This window comes from Onychomys torridus, chromosome 5 (genome assembly GCF_903995425.1).
Source record: "Onychomys torridus chromosome 5, mOncTor1.1, whole genome shotgun sequence".
Lineage (NCBI taxonomy): Eukaryota > Metazoa > Chordata > Mammalia > Rodentia > Cricetidae > Onychomys > Onychomys torridus.
The window spans coordinates 57,607,309-57,628,477 of record NC_050447.1 but is presented as its reverse complement, the minus strand read 5'-3'; the positions used below and the strand labels follow the sequence as shown (position 1 = coordinate 57,628,477).

The window sequence follows — 21,169 nt, the reverse complement described above, 5'->3', positions numbered from 1 at the left end:
TTAACCCTCCTGTTAGAAAACTGGCCTGGTAGAACAATGTGGCTGATCACTTGTTTTACCAGTGTTTGAACTGCTGATTTGACACAAGCTTTTAAACATACATCCCAAATTGCACTTCAGATTCAGGAATGTGTACAGATCAATAGCCCTATTTGCATAGCCCTGTTTTCTGACTAGGTGATAAAAACTCAGTATGTGATATTAACTCCATGATTCAGCACAGACAGGAATTGAATTTCGACTAGACAACAAAAACAATTGTCCAATTTGTTTTGTTGTTGTTGTGAAGTTGGCAGGGTTTCCTCACCGATGGTTTTCTGTCTGCCACCAGTGACCATAACAGTTCTTTTCAGTACAATCTCATCACGACAGTCCTGAGGATTTCTACTTTAGATTCTATGACAGTTCTAAATATTAGGATGAATAGAGCAATCACGGAAATATATGTACCCTTTGAAAAACAAGACATGGGCATCATGCTGAAACACTTATTTGGATATGACTAGCATCTGAAGTTTAGTGAGTAATGGTGCCAAGTTTTGTAACGTGAAGTGACACTTGGAAGAAAGTTACATGCATGGATTCTTTCATTTATAAAAGGAGATGTTGCCAGGCAGTGGTGGCGCATGCCTTTAATCCCAGCACTCGGGAGGCAGAGCCAGGCTGATCTCTGTGAGTTTAAGGCCAGCCTGGGCTACCAAGTGAGTTCCAGGAAAGGGGCAAAGCTACACAGAGAAACCCTGTCTTGAAAAACCTAATAATAATAATAATAATAATAATAATAATAATAATAATAAAAATAAAAATAAAAGGAGATGCAATTGTTTCAAGTCAACTTTATTGGTGTGCATGTATGTCCATTGTGGAGCACTAGTCCAGCATGAGTGATGCCAAATATAGCTGTAAGACAAATAGACCCCAAAGGGCCATCTGAGATAACTCAGCAGGTAAAAGTGTTTGCTGTAAAACCTGAAGATCTAGATTTAATTCTCAGACCCCAACTAAACTTGGAAGCAGAGAACCAACTCCATAAAGTTGTCTTCTGATTTCCACTTGTGTTATGACATCCACACCCCCATCATGTACACACACATAAATAAATTAATTAAAAAGAAATATAATCTTTATATATTAGTAGTTGTAAAGGAATACAGGTATTTAATATTTCCTTTTCCACATACTCAAACAGACTAACATATACACACATACATAATATACACACACTCACCTTATGCACACATGCACCACAATCACATAAGCACAAACATGCACACACACAAAATACAGACACACAGAAGCACAGGCAGACACAGGTGGACACATGTGCACGGTCTGTTCCCTTACTTTGCTCATGCTTTTTCCTGGCCACATACACAGTGTACTTCATGCAGTTTGTATCTGCTCTTTGTGATAGCAAATGACTGAATGTCTAAGACACCTCACTGCATAGTCACAAATTCGGCAGATGGTGGACATTGCTATTCAATTTCAATGCACAACTGTAGGTTCTTTGGAAAAAAAAATACATCAAAAAAGTCAACAAAACATTTTAAACTTGAAGTACATTAAATAGAAACTGAAAATACTAATAGGAAACAACCCAGAGCCTTGCCAAGTATTATCACTGGGAATAATAAAAACACAGTTCCTTTTAATATTGGATTATTCTTGCTGTACCTCTCCAACTGCTTGCACACACAAAGCTTTAACAGTGCTAATTCCTACATGACTCTTATATCTCTGCTTACATAACCAGATGGATATTTTTTATATATAATTCATTCAAGATTACCTCTTTGCACTGGATGCATGTCAATCTAAAACAGCTCATACACTGAATGCCAGTGCACATTGTCAGCCCAATTTCCTCTCTTAAAAATGTCTTTGTTAGCTTAGTGCTTCCACTTACCTATCTGCAGCCATGTAGGGTGGCTCAGTTGCTTGACATAATTTTTGCTTCTTAATAATTTGAACTCATCAGCTCAGACTGGCCTCACTATGTCTGACTGGTATACAGTAAGATGCCAGGGGACTTGCTGAGCCTGAAAACACCATTTTAGGGCAGGTGAGATGGCTCACAGTATGAAAGCATTTACTACACAAGTCTGAGGACCTGAGTTCCAGTTCCAGAAACCTTTTGTAGTGAATGGATTCCCAAATGTCCCCTCAACTTCACAGGTACACCATGATACACATGTACTCCCCTCCCCGCTACACATATAAAGGAAAAACATCATGTTAATGGAATAAGTGGTCTTTCTTGTCAAAACTGTCGAATGGTACAATTTGATAATATGCACTGAACAATTTTAAGTCCTTCTCTGTGTGGTATTTAGTTTCTTACTCATTGCTGTAGTGTCTTTTTGTTTTAGTTCTGTTATTTCTCACTGTATTTTAAAATAAATAGCTCAAACATACATGGATGTTTAAAAATCCCTAACATATATATTGTCCACACTTAGAAAACCAGATTAATATGATTCTTGGACATATGAAATATGTATTTTGAGTGTTATATAAAGCATATATGTGCTTTTTCTCTAGCATATGAATATTTATACATACAAATAGCTGCTTTCATATGTGTACTTTAAAAATATTTTATGGGGAGCTATAGAGATGGCTTAGATAGTTAAGAGTACATATAGCTCTTGCAGAGGACCTAGATTCAGTTCTCAGCACCCACATGATGGCTTACAACCATTTGCAACTCTTGTGCAGGGTATTGATACCCTCTTCTTATCAGCATGGGCACTGTACACACACTCAGGCACACGTGCATATGCATATAAATTAAATGACTAACAATACTTCATAATGATCTCAGTTTGGAAATGTTGGGCAAAAGCAATTACAATAAATTCAATAATTATTATGATGAAATAAGCCTTAAAATTATTTTCTTAGAAATTTGATTAGAGGTAATCATTCTATTCTAAGCTAACATGAAGTTGGAAACTATATGGTTGTTGAGAGGCTGATTCTAAAAATAATATGCTTATTGATAAACTGAGAAGTTAGCAGAGTCAGCTCTACATTTACTTTTACCTTTCTTTTGACTTTTTTTATGTGGCCATGCGTAGTATGTGCATGTGAGTGCATGTGCGTGGAAGACAGCAGAAGGTTTCTGCCCCTCTGGAGCTAGAATTACAGGTGTTTGTGAGCCTGAGAGGTGGATGTTGGAACTTAATTTGGGTGCTCAGGGGGAGCAGCATGTGCTTTAACTGCTGAGCCGTCTCTGTCAGCCTCCCTTCTTGTGAGTTTTTGAGATGGTGTCTTGCTGGGGGGATGTCTTTCTATATGCTGTGAATATAACCAATGTTGTTCTCATTGGTTAATAAATAAGTTGCTTTGGCCTATGGCAAGGCAGCTTAGAGGCAGACGGAAAATCCAAGGAGAGAGACAGAAAGAAGAAAGGCAGAATCAGAGAGATGCCAGCCTGCTACCCAAGGAGCAACATGCTAGCAGACCAGTAAAGCCATGGAACACATGGTGATACATAGATGAATAGTTATGGGTTAAGTTAAACTATAAGAGCTAGCTAGCAAGAAGCCCACCATAGGCCATACAGTTTGTAAATAATATAAGCTTCTGTGTGTTTAATTGGGTCTGAGTAGCTGCAGGACCACAGGTGAGAGAGATTTGTCTGGACTGCATAGGGGGAGGGGGCAGGCAAGACCTGAGAAACTTCTGGCTACATTTGGCTACCCAACGTGTTGGTTTGAGTTTCTACCTAAAACCTGAGAGAACTTAATAAGAGATTCTAAAACAGAGCCAAAACCAGCTTCATACTTCATGTCTCATGCAGGTCATGCACGAGATGCTGCAGCATTTGGGCTTAAGCGCAGCATGGTGGTTTCCCGCTTCAGTACACAGAGGTGTCTCCAAGCTGTGCAGTGCACTGCATGGTGTATTTAGCCCTTACTCATACAGTCAAAAAGGGCTTAGGGGCCAGCTGCACACTACCTGATGGCAGCATGGCCCCAGAGTTATCGGGGTAAGTGTGACTCTCCTGGGTACCTCGGCCATGTTGGAAAGCTGAGGGGGGTAGAATCAGCAGCCAAGGCTCTCCTGGTCAGAGAAGGATTATAGATATACAAAAGACAGATTCAGATGGAATAAACCTCTAAATGGTTTACAATGTATATAAAAATGTATGTAGGCTTGGAAGAGAGAGGAAAAGAAGGATAGACAGTTATGTAAAGTAATAGTTTTAATAAACAAAGTCTTTAAAGTGATAGTAAAAGTAATATGAAAAATAAGCCATATAAAGATGGAAATCACACAGAGAGTCTGGATTATATTGTCTTTGGGATTATTAACGGCAGAAAGACATTTGATTGTAAAGGCTACTAAGTTAAACCAATATGTATATTTTGAAGTTATCTTGACTTCAAAATTTTTGTCTGAGGAGATGTTGCTTTGGAGAAGAGGTTCTGCTTATGTTTCCACAGAAGATGAAAACTTGTAGATTGCTTCCATGTTAATATGGATTGATCAACCAAGACCCCCTGAAAGGTCTCCAATGAGAGCCATGGCCCAGATGATCCAAAATCCACAATCAGCTTCACAGCAACTGGCTAAGATGAATCTTCACAGTCTACAGCCAAGATTTAACTATAATTCTTAATTTCCTCAGGATCCCAAATCAGCAGGACACAGTATGTATGAAAAGCTATGCCCAAATTCCCAAAATATTGTTTATAAATGCTTATTTTTATTTGGGGTTGATTATAAATACAATCTCTTTTTTAAAAAAGTAAAGGGGATAGTATAGATAGGATAGGATAAAAGGGTAGATTATTGAATCTACTTTTAAAGAGCAACAACTTGTTTAAAATGTTTTACATTGCTATGGATTTTAGTTTATTGATACAAATTTAAAGTTAATTTTGTTATTTTTATGTATATTTCTACTCTCATTTAAGGTATTATTTGTGTAGCTCATTTGAAATTATAATGTATAATTAAGAAATACAGATTAATAATTAGTCATCCATGATAATAAAACTTATAGTCATGTTAGTTAAGATTTTTAGGTATACATAGATATATTTCAATTAGGTAGGTAATCTTCAAACACTTCAAAGACCTTCAGAATATGACATTTAAAATGTTTTAAAAACAGACTTGCCTGGACAAGGGACATGTCTACTCCTGGCAGCACTGATTTACTTCAAAGAGGAAGATTGGTATTGAGGACACTCCATATGGAATTTATCTTCTTGGCATATTGGCCATTTGGGCAAGAAACTGTTCTTGCCTGGATTGAGGGATAAAATGTTGTATAGAATGGACATGCAGGACCCATGGAACAATGACCACTAAGTTTTGCCAAAACAAGGCAAGATGGTCCTTCAGTTTCCTGCTTCACAGAGGAGATTGCTGGGTACTCTATAGAACACAGGGAGAAGTGACTAAAAAAACTCTAGACCTATAGGCTGAAGATGGATGCCCCAATTTTGCAGAGGAACTTTGGGTAACTGTCCAGGCAGCCAGCTGTCTCTGTCATTCTAGATTTTTGGAAGTTGCTTACAATGAACTTCCTCTTTACTTAGGTAATATTATATCCTTCTGGGGTCTTTATTTAGTTGAAGACTAAATAGTTATAGTTATAATTCTCCTTGGTTATGATAAAAGATAAATTAGTTATAAAAATATAGGATAGATGATAGAATATTTTCTTTAATTTTCCCAAATACAAATAAACTAGATATTGTAACTATAATTGTTGTGTGATAACTGTTTATTATATATAATTTTACTATATTAAAGCTAAAACCTTCCTTTTTGATTAGATAGAAAAGGGGAAGTGCTGAGTGATGTCTTTCTGTATGCTGTGAATATGTGTTGTTCCCATTGGTTAATAAATAAGTTGTTTTGGCCTATGGTAAGGCAGCTTAGAGGCAGGTAGGAAATCCAAGGAGAGAGATAGGAAAGAAGAAAGGCAGAATCAGAGAGATTCCAGCTTGCTGCCCAAGGAGCAATATGCCAGCAGACCAGTAAAGCCACAGAACACATGGTGATACATAGATTAATAGTTATGGGTTGAGTTAAACTATAAGAGCTAGCTAGCAAGAAGCCCACCATAGGCCACATAGTTTGTAAATAATATTAAGCCTCTGAGTGATTGTTTTATAGGCAACTGTAGGACTGCCAGGCAGGACTGGAGAAAACTTTCAACTACAGGGTCTCATGTAGCCCACGCTGACCTGGAACTGTCTATGTAGCTGAAGATGCCCTTGAACTCTTGGTTCTTTTGCTTTTTCTTCTTAAGTGATAGGATTGGACCACCAAGTCCAGCTGAGTTAAACATTTTTAAGACACTTAAAATCTCTTGCTAAAATTAGTTGATGGGATATAAACCTGGGGTATGTTGAAGAAGACTTTATTTTCTTCGTTATAACTGTTTAGATTTAGATTAATAATAATTTATAGATAATATCCATATCAAAGTCTTTCCTAGAAATATTTGAAAGATATCAAACAAAGTTGTTTTCTGTCCAATCTAAGGTCATGGTGTGTTCACTGGCATCATGGATTTAATCAGTAAGTGCACATTGAAAGACGTTGGGAAACAAGAATAATTAAGACAGAGACTGACTTGCATAAGCCAACAGAGTAATAGGACAGATGATTTGTGTATCAATCACTGTAAAATAACAGAACTTGATCTACAATAGAGGCATTAACACATCACAGAGAAGGAAACATAGGAGTGAAGAGCCAGGATTAAGAGGAAAACTGAGGCAGTTCCCATAGATGGCACAGCCTGTAAACTGAGTTTGCAAGACAGAATAGGAGTTTGATTGATACACCATATATGTGGTCATGACAGTTACTAGGTTAAGGTGCTTTTAAATAGAATTCAGCAAAGAGGCAAAAACAATTGACATCCCACACTTGAGCCTCCCATACACCTTTCAGGGTATGCAGAGCTTGTCAGTTCTACTATCATGAGGTTCACTTAGGCTGTCCTAGAACTGAGGGTGATCTTGAACTACTGATCCTCCTGTTTCCACCTTTCAGGTACTCACATGCCATGCTGGGGATTGAACCCATGGAGTGACACATGCTAGGCAAGTATTCTACAATCTGAGCCACATATCTAGCCATTTAGAAGGTGGAGACTCATCTTGTCTCTCCCATGATAACACTATGCCATCTTCCCTTTCCTCTCCCAAGATAACATTATGCTTAATTATGTCTACATCTCTTCAACCAATTCTTTAAATCCTGCTGATAAAGATTTTATTTACTTTCTGTCTCCAATTTACATGAGATTTCAAAGTCTGAACTCCCCATGTCTTCACTGAGCTCTGTCCATCTCTATACTGAAGACACATTTCATTGATTTTTTTTTTTTTTGGTGTGTGTTTTTAGAGATGCCTTAAAAAACAAAACAAAACACAAGTATTAGATTGAAACCCAATTTAATTTAAACATAGGGAAACTTCTAAAGTCACAAATAAACTTTAGGGAAAACATCACAAATAGAATGGCCAATAAAACAATAAAAATAAGTAGGAATCCATGAGACTCTATTTAATAAGGCTGGTGTTCCTAACTAATGACCCCACTTATTTTTTCATTATAGCCTAATGTCTAATGAGACAGTAAAATTCGAATGCTTTGAACACTAAGAGACTGTAAATGTGGAAAGGGATAGGGAGTAGGGAAAGTAGATCAGTGACATCTTTTTACATGGTCCCTACCCAGAGATAGTGAAGCAGTGGCCACATGCTATGGTCATGGTGCACAGGACTATACCCCCAGAGTCATTATTATCAGCATTATTATTATCAGCTTCCTCCACCACCACAGCTCTCTTCGTGGAAAACCTTACTGAAAAAAAAAATTTAAAAAAAAGGACAGAGCACACACAGAAGCCACAGATAACATCATGACCTGAATTAAAAGTCAGATGGAATTTACATGTGAAACTCTCTGGCTGCTAATGTGGGTGGATCCAGAGGTGGCAAAACCAAACACTGGCTCTTTCAGGTGGTTTATAATTAACATGTGCGGGGGACAGGCCATGGCTTTCTGGTGTGAGTGAGAGCCTTCAGGTTGGTAACTGCTGAACTACAGACATGGACACAAAGCGTGGGTTCATGAGCTTGGCTCTGTTACCACCCTCGTTATCAGCACTTCCCACCTTGGGAACAAATCATGACTCATTTGGAAAATGCCACCCATTATGAACTACTGAATTTTATCCAATGCAAGCCCAGAGGTCAATATTGGGTGTTTGTTCATAACAAGACACGTTTAATATCCTATGCTGAGTGTGTGATTAGGAAAGTGAAAGTTTAAGCCCTCTTTCCCCTTAGTTTTGTGATGTGGTCTACATTTTACCTCCTTTCTACCCTTTTTTCTTTCCTGAACAACAAAACAAATGAACAGTTTGAAATGCACTAACAACCCAAACTTAATAACAAAGAAAAAATGTCTCTCCTGCTTACAACCTCTGATAGGCATACATCTATAACTCATCTGTCTGTCTGTCTGTCTGTATAACACTTTTCGTGTGTGTGTGTGTGTGTGTGTGTGTGTGTGTGTGTGTGTGTGTGTGTCTGTGAGATATGTGTACAGGCCCACATTCCTCAACGTGTTTACAAAGGTCAGAGGACAACTTGTGGGAATCAGTTTTCTCCTTTCATTGTAGGATTTTGGGAATGAACTCAGTTCCTTAGGTCTGGCCACAAGTGCCTTCACCCACTGAGTGATCACACCAGTGATCTTCTGACTCACAGTTTTAGAATATAGTCCTGGCTAACCTGATAATCTCTATGCAATCTAGGCTGGCCTGGAAGTCCCTTTGCCTCAGGCTCCCTAATATGCTGGGGTTCCAGGCATGCACCACCAAGTCTGGCTCAATTTTATTTTTTATATGGGATGGCATATTCAAGGTATGTTTGCAATTTGTAACTTGATTTGTATTACTTGCTATCTTAAAAAGAAAAAAAACCCCAAAAACTCTATGTGCAAGATGGATGAGATAGTGCAGCAGGTAAAGGTTCATACCAACAGGACTAAAGACTTGACCTTGATCTGTGGGACACACATGGTAGAAGGAGAAAACTGACTTCACTACAGGGGTACTATGATACATGTGTCCCCATACTTACATAAATAATAAAATTTAAGATTTACATATCTAAGAAAAGAAATCATGTAATCAGTTACAGCTTTCTTAAAATCTAAATATATTACATGGCAAGAACACTTTCAAAGTCAAGAGATCTGATTTCTACTTGGAATTTATATACTATGTTATAATTTTTGACTATATCTTTAAAAATTCTAGTTAAGTCTATAGGTGTGAGTATTCCTCAGGGGCTGGCTTAAGTCATCTTAACAAAAGCATCATGGAGTAGAATGCAATTATCTCCATTTTATGTCTTAGAAATGGAGATGTCAAAAGATTCAATGACCATTCTAGGTTCTACAGTCAATAAACACATGACTTTGGAACTTTCTGATCTTAGGGACTGCTCCCCTGATGGTTATTCCATGTTCCCCAAGGACTGAACACTGAGCACTCTCTAATGGGACCAGTGAGCTACTTGCATATTCATATTAACTTCTGCAATCCACACTGTGTGATAAGTTTAAAGTGTCTTATTACCAGTTCCATTACACACACAGGAACACTAAAGGTTGGAGAGGCTAGATGCTTTCTCAGTCACAAGGTAAGCAGCTTTGCTTGGCCATCCCCTCACAGACACACAGCAATGGGGCTAAACAACCTCAGAGATTTTCAGTCAAATGGCCATTTCTGAAAACATATACATACAGGTAACATTATACAAACAGAGAAGGTGGTATTTATATATCTAGGAACACACACGCAATACATGTACATAACAACAATTAAAGAAAAAGAGGCCATGAGTTTGAAAGAGAGCAAGGAGTACAAGGGAGGGTTTGAGGGAAGAAAGGGAAGGGAAAATGTTGTAATTATATCATAATCTCAAAAAATTGAAAAAAACTAAATCTTTGCTCTTTTGAGTGTTTTTCTCTGGTATTTTCTTGACATTGAAAAACTCATAGTTTTATGTATTCTCACATATGCATGAAATGAATATGGACCACAAATTGTGCCTTTAATAATGTATCTTTTAGGTGGGTAATATACAAAATATGAAGCTTTATTAACCAATATTTTAAAACATGGTAGTTACAACTCTTTCCATCTTCCCCATTTGTAAATTAGCAGCAGATAGAACTCATTTTGTTGTTTTGTTTCCTACTTTCCTAGTTTTCTTTTCTTCCTTCCTTTCTTCTTCCTTCCTTCCTTCCTTTCTTCCTTCCTTTCTTTCTTTCTTTCTTTCTTTCTTTCTTTCTTTCTTTCTTTCTTTCTTTCTTTCTTTCTTTCTTTCTTTCTTGTTTTTAAGATAGGATCTCCTGTAGTCTTAGATGGTCCTGAACTCACTACACAGCCTAGGATGACTTTGAATACATGGTTCTTCTGCCTCCACCTCCATAGTGCTGGGATTTCAGGCATACCCTATGATGCCCAGTCTAGGCAGTGTTGGAAACGGTATGCACAGCCTTGTTTATGGTAGGTAAGCACTCCACTATCTAAGCAACATCTCCTTCCCCTAAAACTTGAGCCTTACAGCTAAATCAAAATTTCATATTCATTCCTTCATTTGACTGTCAGAGTAGTCTTAGGAGTTTAGTTGAAGGAAAAATTATTATTTTATGATCCTTTCATTTTTCAGAGAAATCCAAAGCTTGGAGAATAGCAGACTAATTGGATAATAAATGAAGCCAAAACTACAATTATAGTTCTCAGAGTACAATTTCCCTCTTACAATACAATAGATACAATCCCCCAGTTATCAATAGGATGTGGGTAAGTAGAAGCACATGAATGTCTTGTTGGAATAAAATTTAGCTGCTTCAAAGTATTAAACTAGCTAAAAGGCAGATTTATCTCAGTTGTAGTTACATGCTAATAAAGAATCAGAAGATACTGAAATTTTCTAATGGCTTTTTATATTCAGTTAACAGAGATAACTTTACTAGTTTGAGGCTCTGTTGCTATGACAAAAGTTGACTAAAAGCAGTATGATAAAGGAAATCGTTTATCTGGTTTATAAGTTATAGTCTATCATCTAGGGAATCCAAGGAAAGAACTCAAGGCAGGAACCTGGAGGCAGGAACTAAAGCAGAGACCATGGAGGAATGCTGCTCACTGGATTGCTAGCTTTTTTATATAGTCTAGGTCTGCCTGCCTAGGAATGGTACCACCCAAAGTGGGCTGGACCCTCTGACATCATATTAATCATAAAAATACTCTACAGATATGCCCATAGGCCAATGTGACAGAGGCAGTTCCTCAATTGAGCTTTCATCTCCCCAGATGTGTCAGGTTGACAACCAAGACCAGCTATTACAGCACCCTACTTATTTGTTCACATTACTGCAGGTATATTTTAGGGTATGCCTTCATCTTACAATGGATTGAAACTGAGAGAATAATTACAATCACATTTCATACTATCAACCCTGTGGACAATTTTCATTATAAATTTATATTTTAAAAACAGATCTCAATTACATAATCACATAAATAAAGCTGAATAAAAGATACCTACAAGTGTAGAGCCTTTATGTTGTGTATCATGATGGGAAAGGATATGGTTCACTTAATCCACAGTCCACTGAGCAACTCAGAACTGAAGTAAATGCCATCACCAGTCATATCTAAATAGACACAAAAAACAATTACAAAATCAGTCAACAGGCATCAGTAATATCATTTTCACAAGGGTGTCTTTTCAAGCTGCATCATAATAGTAGTAATAGATATTTGACAAAAAAAAAAGTCACAGGAAGGACCTTCATTTACATACCTCTGGTTTGCCCACAGTGTGAAGTATAGCCATGAGAACATACTGTCTTTTTAGTCAGTGTAAAGTATGACTAAGAAATAAATTTAGTTCAATGCTAAGTATGATTAAGAAATGTTGTAGTAGAAAATTGCTACAATGCTTCTGGGAAGACATAAATTTATCAGTAAGAAACAAATTGAACAAAAAGCAAACCTATCCTCTGATAAGGATTTGGTATATCCTGAGGATTATGATATTTCATTTAGTCTTGATAATAAAACTTCAGTGTAGCTCACCATCTTGTTTTACAAGTCCCAAGGGTTGGATTCCATACCATTTAGAACATGCCAAGCACATTTCATCCTATACTTGCTTGTATTCCATGGTCAGGTAGCACAAGTGACAGATGTCAACAATATCACATTTGATGGAGTAAATGTTTGCCCCCATGGCTCTTGAAAATGTTCTAGTTCTTGCTGTTTCTCAATATAGATGTACATAAAATGCTCACTTCAGGATAGTGCCTGGCATGTGCAAATATTTGCTGAGTGAATAAAAAGAAAGTGTGATACCTACAACTTCAGGCACTAGCATGTAATTGTCAGGATCTGAATTTGCACATTTATCTCTCTTGTAATTTACTGGCCAATGTTATCTTCCTGTTTGAACACATTCCCAAGAAGTAAAAAATAGAATGAAGTATTTAAAAAATCATTTGAATGAAATTCAAATATGTTATTTAACAATTCCATGTTAGTTGTTTAAATTAGTTTAATTAGAAACTCCAAGACTGACATGTTTAAATAATGAAATTTTACCAAGAGAGAACAATACACTTGTTCTAGATTATACACTAGCTTGGCAATTGACTGAGACACCTTCCCTCATCCTGGGATGCCCAGGGGAAGGACTGCAGAAATGCAAGGAAATTGAAATTATCACAGTGTATAGGGCTTCTATAGGTAATCAAGAGCTGGGAAATTGGGAGCTAGGAACAATTATTCTGGAATGTAGGGAAACAGCTGGCTTGGAGGCACCAATGATTCACCCTTGACAAAAGCAGCTCGGCACTATGTGGTCCAGAGCAGGGGAGCAGGAAACTCAAGCCCATTGCCTGCTTCTGCACAGCCTGTGAATTAAGAATGATTTTACATCTTTAAACAAGTCATAAGAATTTCATAAGTTTAGGCTGGGAATTTAGCTCAGTGGTAGAATGCTTGACTAGTAAGCACAAGGTCCTGGGTTCAATTCCCAGCTCAGAAAAAAAAAAAAAAGAATTGCATAAGTTGTTTTATTTCAAATAACAGGTTCTATGAAGTTTTATTGGGACATGGACACAGATGTTTATTCACAAAGACTTTGGCTTCATTTATACTTCGATGAGAGAACTGAGCCTTTGTGAAATACAGTCTGCCTTGCTAGTTTAAACTATCCATGCAGACATAGTTTGGTACCATCAGGGGATTTACCTAATCCCCAAATGCTCAAGTGGGTTGAAAGGGTTTCCATCCATATGACTTTATTTAAAGGCAAAGAGTGGACCATAACAAGGATGCCTAGATGAGAGAAAAGGAAAGCCGGAATGCACAAACTGGGTGTGTTACATACCTGACTGTGGATGCAGTCTGTGCAAATGTGTCTTTCCAATTAAAAGGCATCAGAAAGGTTATAATCAGAGCACTGGCTTTGTGCGCTCAGCAAAATGAGAGAAACTGAAAACTAGATGCCAAAGATTCATCTTCCCTCACAGAAGTGAATTAAGCACAGATAACGGGGGAGATGACCAAATGGCTCCCTATCCAATAATAACTTGGAGTAAAGGAAGTCTGGGTTTCAGTGGGAAAATTTTGACACTGAACAAAATTTCCAGAATATTTTTATTTTAGGGTCTTGAATAACTGATTTCATTGCCAAAGCCAACTTCTATCACTTCTAGAACAGGGTTGTTCTCAGAGCTTCTAAAATGAGTGTGCTGGGAACAAAAGTGTGCTTTGTGCCATGTGATCCTCAGCTCTGCTCCTTTGGCTCTGGCTCCATCCCACTCTCTCCCTTTCTGTTGCTTCTGTTAATGCATCTGCTTTGCCTACTACAGGTGACTGGATTTAATTGTCGAACGTACAGACCTCTCCTGTGCCCCATTCCTAACTTTTATCTTGTGTCTTCTCTGAGTAGACTACAACTTTTAGCTTTGGGCTTTCTCTAGATAACTGGTAAAAATGCAGTCATTTGACAAACCCACTTTATTCAAAATTCTGATCCAGGACCTATAATTATTTTGTTACACTATTTGGTACATAAATCATTACTATAATTAATATCATATCATTTTATGTCATATAGTATTTTGTCTATGTGGGAGTTCAGGAGGTGGCATAGTCAGTACTTGCCTTAAAAGCATGGAGACCTCAGTTAGTTCAAGAGTCTATGTTAAAATCCAGGTGTGACATTGTGCAATTGTAATCACAACAGTGGGGAAGAAGATAAGGCAAGATTTCTGGGGCTCGCTGAACAGGTTGCTCAGTAAATTCCAGGCTAGTGAGAAACTCTGCCAAGATAGATAGATAGGTAGGTAGGTAGGTAGGTAGATAGATAGATAGATAGATAGATAGATAGATAGAAGGACAGACAGACAGAGACAGATATAGACAGATGGAGAGGGAGAGAAAGACAGATAGGAAGAAGGAGAGGGAGGGAGAGGGAAGGAGAGGGGGAGGGATGGAGAGGGATGGAGAGAGAGAGAGAGAGAGAGAGAGAGAGAGAGAGAGAGAGAGAGAGAGAGAGAGAGAGAGAATACATACACCCATTGCATGCTAATAGGACAACTTGTAGGAGTCAGGTTCTCTCTTTCCCATGTGGAACCTAAAGTTATCAGCCTTGTTGGCAAGCACCTTTACCTACTGAGTCATCTCACTGGCATAGTATATGGAATTCTGTAGTCTAGACATTTCCTGACAACAAACTAAACTTGTTCTCACTTTCATTCTAAACTGCTTTTCACAGGTAATTTTCTAGGTAAACAATAACCTGAAGCTATTGTTAAAATTTTTTTATTAGTTTTTTGATCATATTCACTATCCCTTTGACTACCTTTCCCAGATCCAGTCTCCACCACTATCCACACAACTTTGTGTTATTTTTGTTTTGTTTTCAAAACCCAACAAAATCAATTTGTGCTGCCCAAATATTCTTGGATGTGTGATCTTCCACTGGAATGTGAGGGGCTTTAACAACAAAAGGGAGAGAGTTATCACTGTGTAATCTAAACTGCTCAACCTATATGATGGCTTAATATTATAATAAATATGGAGGCTATGTTGACATGATATAAAAGCACAGAATATAAACTATTAATGCAGTCTTTGGCTGGTAGATTAGTGGGAAGATGGTGTGGCTGTAGATAAGCTGTTATGAGTTCCTTGGTTTGTTCCTGAGAATGAAAGTCTTATGGTGCTCAAATGCACACTTAAAAGAAGATAATGTGTATAAACTTCTAAAATAAATAGTAACATCCCAGACCCTCAGGATGGCCTCTCATTTCTTCTCAGAGCCTTAGGGAGAGCTGTTTATTAGTCTATTTTACCAACCATAATGGAAACATTTAGAGAAAGATTTAGAGAACTACTGAAGTGAAATTTTATTTGAAATGTAGTCATTTAAACCACCTACTTTACTTAAAATAGACACAGTTCACCTTACAGCTTCCCACTCAGCATAAGCAATTAACACATTATGAAGCTAACTTCCTGCAAGCAAAGGTTAAATTATGCCAACATTTTCCATGTCATTCAGGTTTCTCTGACTGTAACAAATGCCTGGGATAAAGAAGTGATGGAGAAAAATAAGGTTTATCCTGGCTCACAGTTTTGTGGTGTCAACCAATAGTTGGTTTTCCTTGTTGCTTTTGGGCTTATCATGCTGCAAAAATAGAAAAATAAGGTATGGCAGAGAAAATCTGCCTTTGTGGTCAAGTGAAAAAGAGAAAGAGAAAGAGACTGAGGTCTTGCTGTCCTATTCAAGGGAGTGCCCTCAGGGACCCCACTTCCTCTGGGTCCTGCTTCTGAAAGACTCTAGCATCCCACAGTAATGTGAGGCTTCAGAGTAAGTCTTCAGCACCTGGGCCTGAATGGGACACTTACACTCCAAACTTCGCACTATGGCTCTAATATGTTAAGTCCTCCACAAGCTCAGTGTCTGTAACATTCAGTCCTCAGCTTGTGGTGCAACTAGAGTAGTTGGCAGGAGGAGGATCCTGGGTTGGACCCTTGAGGGTTATACTTTGGCTGTTTCTGTCTGGAGTTGTCTTTGTTCTCTGATTGGTTGAGATGTCAGCAAGCAAGCTACAAGCTGCCAGTGTTCTGAATAGGAGCTGGTTTTGTCCTGAGTCCTTCCCTCATGCCTGCTCTGCTAGGGCAGGCTGTGGCCTCTAAACTATGAACCAAAATAAATCCTTCCTCCCTCAAGTCACTTCTGTCATGTGTTTGGTCACACCGGCAAGGAAGGCAGCTAATACACCGCTCTGTATTTTATCAAGATAAAAATGTCAACATGATGGCCTGGTAGTGATACTGCAACCAGTAAAACACTTGCCTTGTAAACATGAGGACCCAAGTTACTCACATAAAAGGCCAAGCATGCAGGTACTCACTTCTAATCACAGAGCTCTGTAGGTGGAGACAGGTAGATCCCTGGGGCTGAGTAATGGCACTCGCAGTAGGCCGTTAGTGTCCACACTCATGGACACCTGTGTGCCCACACATATGAACATGTGCACCAACACACACATGAAGACATTAACAAAATTTCAACATACTAAAAGGACATTGAAGTTCCTCCTGAAATGGGGCAAGGATATTTGACCAGAGGAGCACCATGACCAGAGAGACACAGAAGGTCAACCTTCTAGAGGGCATCTCACTTAGCACTCATTCAGAACTTCAGGTGTTCATTTGAGGACTTTCTAACCCACCCTCTGGCACTATTCGTGAGGAAACTGATTCTTCCTTTATTCTTATCACACCATCACAGAATAAAGGTACAGCAAACTGATAGAAGTCTATATAATAAAAAGCACCATGTCACAAAGAAAACACCAAAAGTGACCTTGACAGTGTGACTAGGGAAATGGATCATTGGGGGAATGGAACATATTCCTTGTTTGGAAGGGGTTGGCCTTCCTCTCAGGATAATCTGGGGCCAGAGTCTCACACTAGATAGATCACCAGTTCAAGCATATGCTAGGGCTTAAGGAGCTAGGAAAATGGTAATTCATGACACATAAAGTGCTAGTTGGAGCTGGATTTTCTTATATAGAAAATTATATGAAAGTTATATTTTCCCTCTCTTTATTACAATTTTAAAAGCATGTTTCATTAGAGATAATTATTGCAGTTCTTTCCTTTCACCATGTGGATTTCACTCAAACTGGAGTCATCAGGCATGGTAGCAATCAACTTTACCCACTGAGCCATCCTGCTGGCTTTTGAAATAAGTATTTTAGTACCTTGCCTGGATGGCCCTGGTACCTAGATAGGAAATAATAAATGAAAATAAAAGGTAAGTTGCATGAGAACAATTCAGGCATAATGAAAGGAGGAGATGTTTCCAAGATTGTTTAAAATTGCCTCGGGGTAAGGTTATGGGTGTGTTTACATTTGTAATGACACAGCTGTCACTTTGTGCTTGTATTTATTGGCTATTAAACTTTAAAAGATCAAGCATACTGAAAATGAACTTCTATGTATGCTGCTTTCTCTGGTCTGGTGTTCCAGTGGCTATATCCTATGGAGTTGAAATAAGGACAGTTAAATTAACTAGAGAAAAATCAGTGGGCTTTTTCAGATATAACTTTACAAATTAGAGCAGATCTGTAGTCTATTTGAATTTTACATACAGCTCCAACATTATCTAATTGGGTTGAAACATCCATTTGGCAGGCAGAGGACAAAGGGCTCTCTTCCATGCATCAGAGCTGTTGAGGTGGTACAGTGGTGGTCAAGCCCTTTCGTTAAGGGGTGAGGAGGAGTTTAGCTAATGCAGAAAAGAGGTCAGAAGTTTGAGCAAAGGGCCAACAAAGAGAACAGAGGAAGTGGCTTCCAGAGCATTTGCCTTGGGGTGGAGGAAAGGATTAAAAGTCACTTTCAGACTGAGACTTATCATATTCATTATTTACATTGAGGATAAGAACTATGTAAAAAGGAAAAGATGCTTGGGAAACCTCCTTGAAAGGCTTGGCTAAAAGCTCATTATTTTCACCACATGCTTCTGCTTTTCTCTTCCTTCTTTCTCTTTCTTCTGCCTCTCCCCAACTCCTCTACCCCTTCACTCTGTTCCCATTCCTTCTGCTAAGCAAGTACATTTAATGCTGCTCACATGCTTGCCCGTGCCCAGAACTTGGATGAATCCTTTATATGTACATGACTCTTATTCTCACAATATTTTAGTATCTTTAGGATTATCTGTATTTCACAGAAACTGTAGTCACTGAGTAGATCAAGGCTAGAATATACATGACTCTTCATTTTAAAATAAAATCGTAATCCAAAGGAGATCTACACATATAACTGAAGAAGTCAGTTCAACACATTTAGCATGTGAGGTATTAGACTGGGAGAGTCTGGAACTTGGGAGTGCAATTAAATCACCCACCAGAATGAATTTTCTATCAGGTAAATGTTTCTCAGTCTGTCAGTGGTAAAGGCCAAGTCACTTGTATATAAACTGAGGCTCTTCCCTATATTGGTAATATTGGTCAAATAATTAAGCTCAGTATGCTCCTTTAGGAATAATTTAAGTATGGAAACAGTCCTTTTGATATGAGGTTTGATGGGAAATTTTTAACAAACACAGAGGTATAAAAATACAGTCAAGATATAAAACAACCCCACAACCCTAGAAAGTTACCCACGTTCTTTCCTGTCAACTCTCTACTACTACATAGCTCCAACAAATGATTTCCGTACTTGCATTTTTTCCAGAATGCCATGAAAACTTCATACAGATTGAACCCTTTTCTGTCAGGCTCATCTTACTCAATGTATAAAAATAAAATTACCACAAGCTATTGAAAGAGTTTTATATCCAAATTCTCCATACTTTGCTTTACATCCCCCCCATGCAATATTACATGGCTTTAACTGGTGCATTTTATGTTAGGTTCTAAAATCAAGAAATACAAGGCCTATTTTCTTCTATACAATTAGCTGATTATACTGCAAGTTGTAAATTCTCTTGTGCTTTTTTCTACCTGCCTGCTAATTTATAGAAAATTCTCCTAAAAATATTCTTTAAAAAAAAATCTCCTACCCCTTCTCCATATATACACAATTAAATGTTTTAAAACAAGCTAAGGTCCTTTAAAGAAGAGGCTGAAGTGAAGTGTTGAAGTCAGTTTTGACCCTTCCTATGTCGACATCTGCAGACAGGTGCATTCTAGTGATGAATGATGAGTGGCTAGAGATATAAAAATATCATTGCCCAAGCAAAGTCACAGATAATTGTTGACATACAAAACACATGAGTTACATCACTTACAATTAAAGACCTAGAATTTCATATTTCCCCTTTTCTGAATTTGTAGGTAACTGGAAACCATTCATCACAGGGCATGCTGCAGTCTGGTGAATCGCCTTTTCAGGCAAAGCAAGACTTACATATATTTCCCAGTAATGATTTTTTTTTTCTTGAAAGGCAGCCTTTGCCAAACCCTTCCATCAGATACTAGAAAAAGACATCATCGAGTTCAGAAGTGAATGGGAGGTGATGAGGGGGTGGAACAAGCATAGATTTTTTTCCCCTGAAGCCTGAATCAGTGGAAAAATAGCCAAGTTGGATTATTCCAGAAAAAAGTATTTGACTTTGCCTCTATCTCAAATTAAATTAATGCTCTTTTATTGTTCTTCTTCACCTCTGCTACACTAGGATCTGTGGGTTCTATTTGTAAAGAAGGTTACTAGTCACATTGTCAGTCATGCTTTGGCATTTACTGTCATTAGATCACTGATATCTAGAGGAAGGTACCTCATTTATCCTGCAATTGTTGTGTCCCAAGCCTTCAAACAGATGGTCAGCCAAAAGTCAGGGTGAACAGAACCCACTCAGGGAAGTGTTCTTCCTTGTCAAAGATGCACGGAAGGTGACTTACAGGTTTCTCCGAGAGCCTGGCTCGTACAGAGCTGCAGAAATCAGGGCCCATTACACAGAGGGCTACCTGTGGTCAATGAGCCAGCAGCATGGGCAGTAGTGACGTACCATAGTCTCAGTGTAAGAGAAAGAAACCAGTCATGCAAAAATGTCTGCTCGTGTCCTAAATTGATCCATTGCATTTCTAAAAGTAAATAATAACAGAGGGTGACATTTATTAAAGAACCTCTACATCAATCACTTTTATACTTTTCTCTTAAGCCCCATTTCAGGCTTATGTGGGACTTCCCTTTTGGGATGGAGGAGTTGAGCAACATGCATGAGCTCACAGGCTTCCATTCTGGGCTAAGCACTTGGCAAAACCTAGAAATACAAATAACAGATCATCATGCCCACCCTCCTACAAAGCAATCTATAGCAGGAGAAAATATTTTTAAAAGTTTGAGAACATGACTAGGAAGCTTCCTCTCTGCTGGCTAGCTTTCATAGTACCAGAAGGTGCTAGGCATGCTGCTCAGGGAGAAAAGTCAGCAACCCTGCAAGCTACAATAATAACATGCATGGCAAGATATGCTGTGAAGGCAATAATGGCCCAAATGTTTTGAGAATAATGAACCACATTCTGTTTGAATTTAAGGTCTGCTCTATAGAAGGAAAAACACATGTCTGGTATTGTAAATATGGCCAAGACCCCAGAGCTGGGAAGTTCACAGTCCTCAGAAGTGAACCTACAATGGTACACGCTTTAGTACAGTAAGATGAAATAGAATGGCATAGTCAACAATTTTCAAATTCTTACACTGTAATGTGAAGATAACTACCTTGTATTCTGTCTCAGTTATTTTTCTAATGACCACAACCAATGCAACTTATAAGAGTAAGTGCTTAATTTGGGGCTCATAATTACAGAGGACTGGAGTCCATGACCATCATGGCAGGGATCATTACAGCAGACAGGCAAGCATAGTTCTGGAGCAGTAGCTGAGAGTTTATATCTTAAGGCAGTATCAGGAGGCAATGAGAGCTACCTGGGAACAGCATAGGTTTTTGAAACCTCAAAGACTCCATGCCCAGTAACACACCTCCTCCAATACCTCCTAATCCTTCTCTAACAGTTCTGCAAACTGAGTACCAAGTATTCACACATATGAGCCTATGAAACAATTGTCATTCAAACCACCACA

The 21,169-nt window shown here is 38.3% G+C and overlaps 1 protein-coding gene across 2 annotated transcripts in view; it reads right to left on the bottom strand.

Annotated features, from left to right (window-relative positions):
* Positions 1 to 21,169, bottom strand: part of Chrm3 (cholinergic receptor muscarinic 3) — a 467,271-nt gene that overhangs the window by 323,606 nt on the left and 122,496 nt on the right. Inside the window, exon 2 of one of the 2 annotated variants that reach the window (XM_036188620.1) lies at positions 11,610 to 11,718. The exons of the other annotated variant lie outside the window; for it this stretch is intronic. The gene's annotated coding sequence lies outside the window, so the exon portion shown is untranslated. The remainder of the gene's footprint in view (positions 1 to 11,609; positions 11,719 to 21,169) is intronic. 2 annotated transcript variants of the gene reach the window in all.